General features: G+C 41.3%; 1 long non-coding RNA gene across 1 annotated transcript; it reads left to right on the forward strand.

The window, feature by feature from the left end:
• Positions 1-407: 407 nt before the first annotated feature.
• LOC144583140 (uncharacterized) lies at positions 408-8,275 on the forward strand. Its single transcript, XR_013536760.1, has 2 exons — positions 408-573; positions 5,468-8,275. It is a non-coding gene; the product is annotated as an uncharacterized LOC144583140 (long non-coding RNA).
• Positions 8,276-9,532: the final 1,257 nt, after the last annotated feature.

Raw genomic sequence — 9,532 nt, forward strand, 5'->3', positions numbered from 1 at the left:
TTCCTCACAACTCCAAGCCCCAGAATCCTATTTCTTTTGGTTTTTAGGGGTCATAGGAACAATTCCTATGTGTGCACCACAATATGTTTTAAGCCTAGGGATGCTTGAAAAACAGAAGAACCTGCAAGTGATTTCCACTCACATCTTGTTTTAAAATAGCTCCCCCCTCCTAAACCCAAAGCAGGCCTTTGGCAAATTGCAACTGCATATATCCTGAAGGGCAATAAGCGGCCTTTTAAAGTTAAAATATACTATCTGGAGGGCGGGGTGACATTGCTAAAAAGGTAAAATCAGTAAACCAGCCAATATGGCAATTCTAATGACAGCCCTTGGAATTCTGGAATCACTCACCCCAGCTTTAAAATCTCCTTGTATACTAAAATTGAATTTTCTCCTCTTTCAGTTTTGCTCACTCTGAGATGTGTCATGTGGAAGCACAGCGTTTGCCTAAGATGTCCACTATTGCCCTGAGACCTGCCAATTCTTTTGCAAGCTACTGTTTGCTTCTTCTAGAGAGGAGCTCGAAAACAGAGATCAAGGCCCACTTGTGGGTCCTGAAAAAGGAGTGTGTACGTGAGTGTTTGTTCTCATTCCTTCCTGCTAGCTGAGTAATGATAAAAAAGCAGTCAAATAACTTTTGAGGAAGGCACAACTTTCCATGAGAACCCCTAAATTGCTAAGCACTGATTCAGCTGGCATCACCAGCTGTGTCAGCAGACAATGAGAATGATTCAACTTTAAGGCAGTTTGGAGACAGAACAATAAATGCAGAATTCACTGTTTGGAAACGCCTGGGTTTCATTGTTAAATGAGCCTGGATTGTCCCATAATGTTAATTCAGCATGAGAAAGAGACAAAATTGAAATGGTCGTTGTTATATTATACATATTAGCCCTCTCACTGAAGAAATTGTCGAAGGAATAGAATTTGCTTTAAAGGATGTAGATATTAATGGCATCCATTTTGTTGTTTAGTTGTTAAGTTGTGTCTGACTCTTCGTGACCCCATGGACCAGAGCACACCAGGCCCTCCTGTCTTCCACGACCTCCTGAAGTTGGGTCAAATTCATGTTGGTAGCTTTGACGACACTGTCCAACCATCTTGTCCTCTGTCGTCCCCTTCTCCTCTTGCCTTCACACTTTCCCAACATCAGGGTCTTTTCCAGGGAGTCTTCTCTTCTCACGAGATGGCCAAAGTATTGGAGCCTCAGCTTCAGGAGCTGTCCTTCCAGTGAGCACTCAAGGTTGATTTGTTTCAAAATGGATAGGTTTGTTCTCCTTGCAGTCCAGGGGACTCTCAAGAGTCTCCTCCAGCACCACAATTCAAAAGCATCAATTCTTCTGCAGTCAGCCTTCTTTATGGTCCAGCTCTCACTTCCATACATCACTACTGGAAAAACCATTGCTTTGACTATGCAGACTTTTGTCGGCAAGGTGATGTCTCTACTTTTTAAGATGCTATCTAGGTTTGACATCACTTTCCTCTCAAGAACCAGGCATCTTTTAATTTTGTGGCTGCTTGTCACCATCCGCAGCGATCATGGAACCCAAGAAAGTAAAATCTGTCACTGCCTCCATATCTTCCCCTTCTATTTTCCAGGAGGTGATGGGACCAGTGGCCATGATCTTAGTTTTTTTTGATGTTGAGCTTCAGACCATGTTTTGTGTTCTCCTTTTTCACCCTCATTAAGAGGTTCTTTAATGCCTCCTCACTTTCTGCCATCAGAGTGGTATCATCTGTGTATCGGGGGTTGTGAGATTTCTTCCGGCAATCTTAATTCCGGTTTGGGATTCCGCCAGTTCAGCCTTTCACATGATGTATTCTGTATATAAGTTAAATAAGCAGAGGAACAATATACAGCCTTGTCGTACTCCTTTCTCAATGTTGAACCAATCAGTTGTTCCATATCCAGTTCTAACTGTTGCTTCCTGTCCCACATATAGCTTTCTCAAGAGATAGACAAGGTGGTCAGGCACTCCCATTTCTTTAAGAACTTCCCATAGTTTCTGTGGTCCACACAGTCAAAGGTTTTGGCGTAGTCAGTGAAGCAGAAGTACCCATTTAGAGAAAGCAATCAACAGGAAGTTTGCAAATGGGTCGATGATGGAAAGTTCATCTGAGTAGACCAATCCCATAAACTAGTAGAACTTAGCAAATAGCCCCAAATATATTAAATAAGATCAAAAAACCCAAAGATATTTCAGCAGTTATTTTTATAAATTTTGAATGATCACGTGCAAAATAATTTTTGGAATCAATTTTCTGACGGAAGCAATTACATCTGGACACCACCAACTGCTAGTCAACAAAAATAATGCTATGGTGTATTGTATTGAATTGACAGAAGCTCAGAAATGGCCCAGTTAATTGAATAATTGAATAAATAGACAAGGATCCAAAAGCATCAACCATCTTCATAACTACCGGAGTGGAAGATAGTTTTCAAAAATAGCCAATGGGAGATCACCATTTGCATAAAGAATAATTTTCAGTTTGAAGGAATTATGCACAAAGCCATGGATATTGCTGTTTTGTCTAATGGCACAAGCCAGCAGCTCCAGGCATAAGAAAAAAAATGAGAGAGAGAGAAAACAGCTGTATCTGGTACCATACAAGTTGCTCTCCTGCAGCATCTGGAGGGCTATGAGTTGCTACCCCTTAGTAATGTGAGCTTTATGGAGGCATTAGAAGAGAAAGTACAAGACACTCCCCCATGAACTAAATAAATAAAAGGCATGGGAAGTATTGGTGTTTTCTTTCTCTCTAGAGTGAGAGATGAAGAATATAAACATCCTGTTTTAGCATACCACCAATGTGATCTGTAGGGCTTTGACAGAATAGATCCTCTTGGCTTCAAAAGGAACTTATTTGAGTTCTTCTGTGTCCCATGGTGGCTTAACGACTATGCTGCATGGCATATGGTCTCATAATAAATGTGCTGAAAATGGCGGCTGAACCTTCTCACCTGGAGCCCATTCACGCTCACTGGCAGAGTTTCAGAACAGAACACAGACTGTGATTGATATCGGTCACTGTAAATATCTCAGCCTGGGGGTTGTGACCTCCAAGGGAACCACAACAGTTATTTTTGTTACAATTATTTTATATTTATTAGATTAAATATGGTATACACAACGCTGTTTTATTTTAATCCTCTTGACCCACAGAGACACCTTAGAGTGAGTTCTTTTTTGTACTCCTTTGGGGAGATTTTCCTTTTATTTATGCACATTGCTTCTGGACCCTCTGAAAGAGGCTGCTCTTCCTTATTTCTCTCTGGTCCTCCACCTACACTTTTGGAGGACTGACATCAGCCCATCAGGCCCAAGTGCTAGCCTGGCTCAAGGAGGCCTGAATGAGGCAAGTGTGTGGTACACACGGTCAAGATGGCAGCAGGACTGAAAAGTAGTAGCAGCAGCAACAACAGCATCTTTCACTCAGCCTGAGTCTCCCACTTTTTTGGGTGCAATGGGGGTAGCAGAATAAAGGCAGAGGGAACCTGGGGGTAGAGGTTATTCCGGGCCCCATAGAGGAGAAAGCAAGAGGGGCAAAAAGGTGAGAGGGGAGAACTGGGGATGGTGTGGGGCATGGGGAGGGACCCATTGTTGGAGGTGTTTGTTGGAGTTCAAGGGGGAGAGGTTCTTTACTAAGGAGACTTTTTTGGAGGGAGGAGACATGAAAGGAAAGTCATTTCCACATCCCCCCAAAATTAAACTTAAAGTGTATTGACATTTTTCCTTCTCTAATTTTATCTGGTTGAGGCAAATTTACAGCCCCCCCCCCCCCAATTATGTATCATTACTGTATATTAGGTTAGAATTATATTCTGAAAAATCTATTTTAATGTGTCTTCTTTACCCTATTAAAATGTATTTTGATGCAAATGTGGCAAGGCGGTACTTAGCTATTATAAAAGGGGATAATGACTCAAAAAAGGTTGGAGAACATTGGTTTAGTGAAAAGGGGGGCAATTAAAAATCAGGCAAAATAGGTATAGAGGCCATTTTTAATAAGCACATGGGGCTGATAAGTCACACTTACTAGAGTAGAAATCTATTGACAATATAGACTTGTTTGTTTGTTTGTTTGTTTAACTTATACGCTGCCCACACTACCCAAAGTTCTCTGGACGGCTTACAGCAATTTAATTACAGTACAAAAAGATAAAACAATTAAAATACAATTAAAACATATACTCTAAAAACTGCCATCAGGACCAACAGTTGATATTATTTCAATTACAGTAAAAGCCTTCTGGAACAGGAAGGTTTTGACCTGGCGCCGAAATGTCATCAGCATTGGCACCAGACAAATCTCAATTGGGATGGCATTCCATAGTCTGGGGGCAGCTGCTGAAAAGGCCCCTTGTCTACAAGCCGTCCCTCTTACCTCCTTGAGGGACAACTCTTTCAAAAGGGCCCCCTGGCTAGATCTTAAGTGTCGGGTAGGCTCATATGGACGGAGGCGGTCCTTCAGGTATCCAGGGCCCAAGCCGTTTTGGGCTTTATAAGTCAAAACATGCACTTTGTATTGGGCCTGGACAGCAACTGGTAGCCAATGTAATTTCAACAGAATCAGCTTGATATGTCCCCTAGCGGCCCCACCACTCACCAGCTGTGCAGCTCGATTCTGGACCAGTTGCAGTTGCTGGACCATCTGCAAAGGCAGCCCCATGTAGAGTGCATTGCAGTAATCTGTACGAGATGTTAGCAGTGCGTGTGTAACTGTCATGAGACTCCACTCGTCAAGGTAGAGCCATAGCTGGTATAATTTCCGCAGCTGAACGAAGGCGCCCCTGGCCACTGAGTCCACCTGGGCTTCCAGAGTTATACAGGGGTCTAGGAGCACCCCCAGGCTGTGGACCCTGTCCCTTAGGGGGAGTGTGACCCCATTCAGGGCAGGGAAATGGCCCTCCAGCCTGTCTGGGGAAGCACCCACTAACAGCACTTCCGTCTTGTCTGGACTGAGTTACACAGGCTTGAGGCTACAGTCCTAAACAGAGAGAAATAAGGGAGTAGGGCAAGATTTTACATCTGAGTAGACAAGTAAAGGCCTGTACTGTAACACTCTGGGGAACTCTGAGAATTATAACTCAATAAGAGGTGTTTAATATGGATCTCTGCATTTTTGCCAATCTACAATCTGTTCGAAGGAATCAGTACCACATGTAGTCCACATAAGAAAACCAGTATAAACTTATAATGGAGGCTGATATTTTAAGATTTTGGATTGCTTTGTTCAGTTGAGAATGAATTGTTTCTGGAATTCAGTGAAACGGAAACTGTTTTAAGCATGATCAATTTTTATTCCATGAAACAATGACAGATACTTGCCACAACGATTTGGCATGGTTCAGCCCAAAGAATGCTGGGGATGAGGTAATGAACTTGAAACTAATTATCACCTCTACATGTAAAACGATTACTGCAGTGTATTGACAGCAGTGTTTCAATGTCCTTTTTTCCAGGGCAGATCTTGGAGACGTTCTCTTTGAGAGTGTAACTTCCAGAATCCCTCAACCAGCATGGCCAGTATGGCAGTCTCCATGCTCTCTCTCATTGCTGCCGCAACTATCAGATTGCATTCCTTCATAATCTGCAAAACAAAGCAAAACAGAAAGAAAGAAAGAAAGAAAGAAAGAAAGAAAGAAAGAAAGAAAGAAAGAAAGAAAGAAAGAAAAAACCCACGAGCAGAATCCAGTTGTAGAGCTCCCTGTGCAAAAGCTAAATGTTAAAATAAATAAGAAAGGTAGAGCGTAGTTGTTATTTCTGCAGAGTGCCAATGAGTTGTGCCCTAGACGCAAATGAAAAAGCAGCTATCCCATTAACATTTTGCAAGGTCTGGGCATCAGATGAAAGAAAGAAAAGGGGGGAAAAGATGGAAGGAAGCAATGCGAGAGACACAATGGGGGCTGGAAGAATCTATAAACATATAGCATTGAGGAACAAAAAATGAAAAAGTTTTGTTTTGTCTTGTCTTGTTTTTGTTTTTTGTTTTTAGAGATTCTGGTAGTCCAAAAAATAAAAATTTAAAGCTCTTGGGAAAAATACGAGGTTGTTATGAATTTGATATTATGCTGTAGGGGAGGAAATAAAGTCATTAAAAGCTATATGTGCTTATTTTTAATTTAAAGTATGGGTGAAATCCAGTAGTAAGTTGCAACTAGAGTAGGTCCACATCAGTCAATGGAACCTACAGAGGAGTTAACTCATGAAATGTCCACTGATTCCTACTTTCAGGGATCTTATGATGCATAGCAACAGGATTTCAGCCTATATTTCTTACATTTGAAGCTTTATTTTTATTTTTAAATTAATGTGTTTAAAATTGGAAGGAGGATGGTAAAGGAGCGGTGGGAAGCTACGAGAATTTCCCAAATAATCAAAAAGGGTGAGTTGATTCCACAATGTTTGGGAACCACTGGGTTAGAACATGAACAAAGATAGACTGTTGAGAATTGGCTGCTACAGACATAGGACGCCAGAGTTATGATGACATATAGTTCCTTAGTTTAATCCACAAATATGTTTTCATTGGGAAAAATTAAATGCAGCTGAGATCCAGAAGACTAGGGTACATCAGAAGCTGGTCTCAGACAAGTAATCTATTGTTGTAACAGACTGACTTTGAGGTATCTCCTTTTATCCGTAATAAATTACCATGAGAAAGGAAGAGGAGGCTGAAGGAAATGGGTAATAGAAGTGTGTAAGACACCATGATTATACTTTGAAGAGGTAACTACTGCTTCACGTTAAAATCAACACTGTAGTTTTCCCATGAAACAGATGATGACTACTCCCAGTGGTTACTACTTTCTCACTGGATTCTATTTTTAAACTGAAAAAGAAGCAAAGAGATTTACACCTCTGTTGTTGTCCAAAAACTGTGCTGGGACCTATTGGGAATAATACCCATTCTTTAAAAAAAATTAATCTGGCAACACATGATTTGAGCTACAGATCCCTCTCAAATATTCCTTTTCTGGCCAAGGTAATCAAGAGGGTGGTAGCTGTGCAATTTAGAGATTGAAGTTCCATTCTCTGGTGGTTCCAGTGCATTCTGATCCAAAATAGTTCAGTGTCTCTACCCCTTGGGACCTATGTTATAGGGCCCCACAGGAGTTGACTATCTCCCCAATGCTTTTTAATATCTATATGAAGCCTCTGGGAGAAGTGATATGGAGATTTGGGATTTGCTTTCACCAATATGCTGATGAGTCATGATATACAGGTCTATCTTTCATTTTTTTTCATCTGCAGGGCAGATAAAAAAGTCCTTGAGCATTACTGAACTTTGATAATGGACTGGATATGGGCCAATAAACTGAAATTGAATCTAGATAAGATGGAGATCCTACTGTAAGGAGGATTGTTGGATTGGTTAGAGAAAACGTACCTGGTCTCAATGAGGTTACACTCCCCTGAAGAATCAGGTCAACAGCTTGAGGGTACTCTTGGACCTACACTCTCTATGGAGGCTCAAATATCTGCCGTGGCCAAGAATGCCTCCTACCAACTTTGGCTGATTGCCTAGTTGTGCCCCTACCTGGATACGAAATGCCTAGCATCAATGGTTCATTCTTGGTAATCTGAAAATGGACTACTGAAATGCTCTTTATTTTGGTCTGTCCTTGAAAACAATACAGAAATGTCTACAGGTCAAAATTGCTGATTATTAAGACTAGTGAATGTGATCATATATTTCCAGTCTTGGCATGCTTTTCTTGCCTTTTATTGTCATTTTCTGTGCTCAATTTAAGGTGTGTTAACAATCTATAAAGATCTTAATGGTTTAGGACCTTGACACTTGTTGGAATGCCTCTTGCAGAAATCAGCTACCCATTCCAGCTGCTCCTCTCAGTCCATGTTGTCAAAAGTGGCCAAACTGAGAAAGGCCAAAAAGGCAACTACAGTACAAGGAATTTGCCTTTTCAGTGATGGCCCCCAATCTCTGGAACAAGTTACCAAGAGAGATATACCAGGTTCCTTTGCTTCATATGGTCAAGAAACTGGTAAAAGTGGAATTATTTAACAACTGAATCTCCTAGATGCTGTTCAGTTTTTTTGTACAAATTTAGATTTGACAGGGCTATTTATATTTATAATTTAATTATATTTGTGTATCACCATATTGGTTTTGACTGTATATTTGTTATGTGGGATCTTGACTGTAAACTTCCCAGAGTAGTCCTTGCACTAATGAGATGGGGAAGGAAGGAAGGAAGGAAGGAAGGAAGGAAGGAAGGAAGGAAGGAAGGAAGGAAGGAAGGAAGGAAGGAAGGAAGGAAGGAAGGAAGGAACTCATATTACTGTCTACAGCTGTGGACACATGGTGATAAATACAATGGCTAAAATTCAACAGAAAGTCACAATTAAAAGAAGTCCATTGAATCAGTGGAACCTATGGAGCAATTGTCTCACAAATTCCAAATGATTCAGTGGGCCTCCTCATGCTGTGACTTACTACTGGATTTCAGCCAGTAAATCTGATAGGTTGTGGACTCTATTCCCGGAGAGAAAGGAACAGAAATGAATCAAAACAAACTTTTTTTTCCCCAGAGCAACAAGGACATTGCTAAGGAAAGGACTCAAGGTGCTGCTACTGCTCTGGACTGCATGAGTGCCTTAATTCTTAAGTGGCATGCAGAAAAACTGGTCACCTTTTAAGGAAGTAGTAAAATACTGCTCTTAGTAATAAAATACTGTACAGGAAACATCTGGGTGTGGTGCAGTGGATGGCATGATGGACTAGAACACAGAGGATCTGAGTTCTAGTTCCTGCTTAGCCATGGAAACTCACTGGGGTTGGTGATGGTAAAATAATTCCTTAAATACCTCACATACCTTAAAAACCCTGTTGAGGTTGGTATAAATTGGATTGAGCCTGATAGAGTGTAACATACAAAATGAAATGCAGCGTTAACAGGGCAGGCTTTCGAAGGGGTTAAGATAATCAGAGATATCATATCCATTATATACTATGCCCCCAAGCAACAGGGCCTTCCTAAGACATTTTGTTGCTTGAGGTGAGGGACAAGATGGCACCCCATCCCTACAAAGTTTGACTGGGTTTTCCTTCAATGCTGGCAATGGGACAGCATCCTCCATGAGACATGAGATAGCGGGTTGTCTTAGGGAGTACATAGTAGCACTGTGTGTGACACCCAACTCTTTTCTCCAATGCCTTGCTTACCACTTCCCAGAATCTGTCTCAGACAGCCAACTCTCTGCCAAATGGTACGGCTAGCCTCGGTCATGCAGTCACATTCTGATCTACATACTGAGGGTGGAAACCCATGCGTTAGCTGGTGGAAGAGAACATTTTGCACCGGGCCAGATGTGCTTTCCTTGCTAGGGGAGCTGTAACATATTCCAACAACAGAAGTGCTAAGCAACCATGCAACAACAGGCTAATATACTGTATTGTGCAACGTCAAAGTCTAAAAGCCTAGTGGCAATCAGCAATAAAAAGAATTCTTATCTAGTATGCTTACATTGCCTTCAGACCAAATTATTTCGGTGGGATAGTTTTA

This window comes from Pogona vitticeps, chromosome 5 (genome assembly GCF_051106095.1).
Source record: "Pogona vitticeps strain Pit_001003342236 chromosome 5, PviZW2.1, whole genome shotgun sequence".
NCBI lineage: Eukaryota > Metazoa > Chordata > Lepidosauria > Squamata > Agamidae > Pogona > Pogona vitticeps.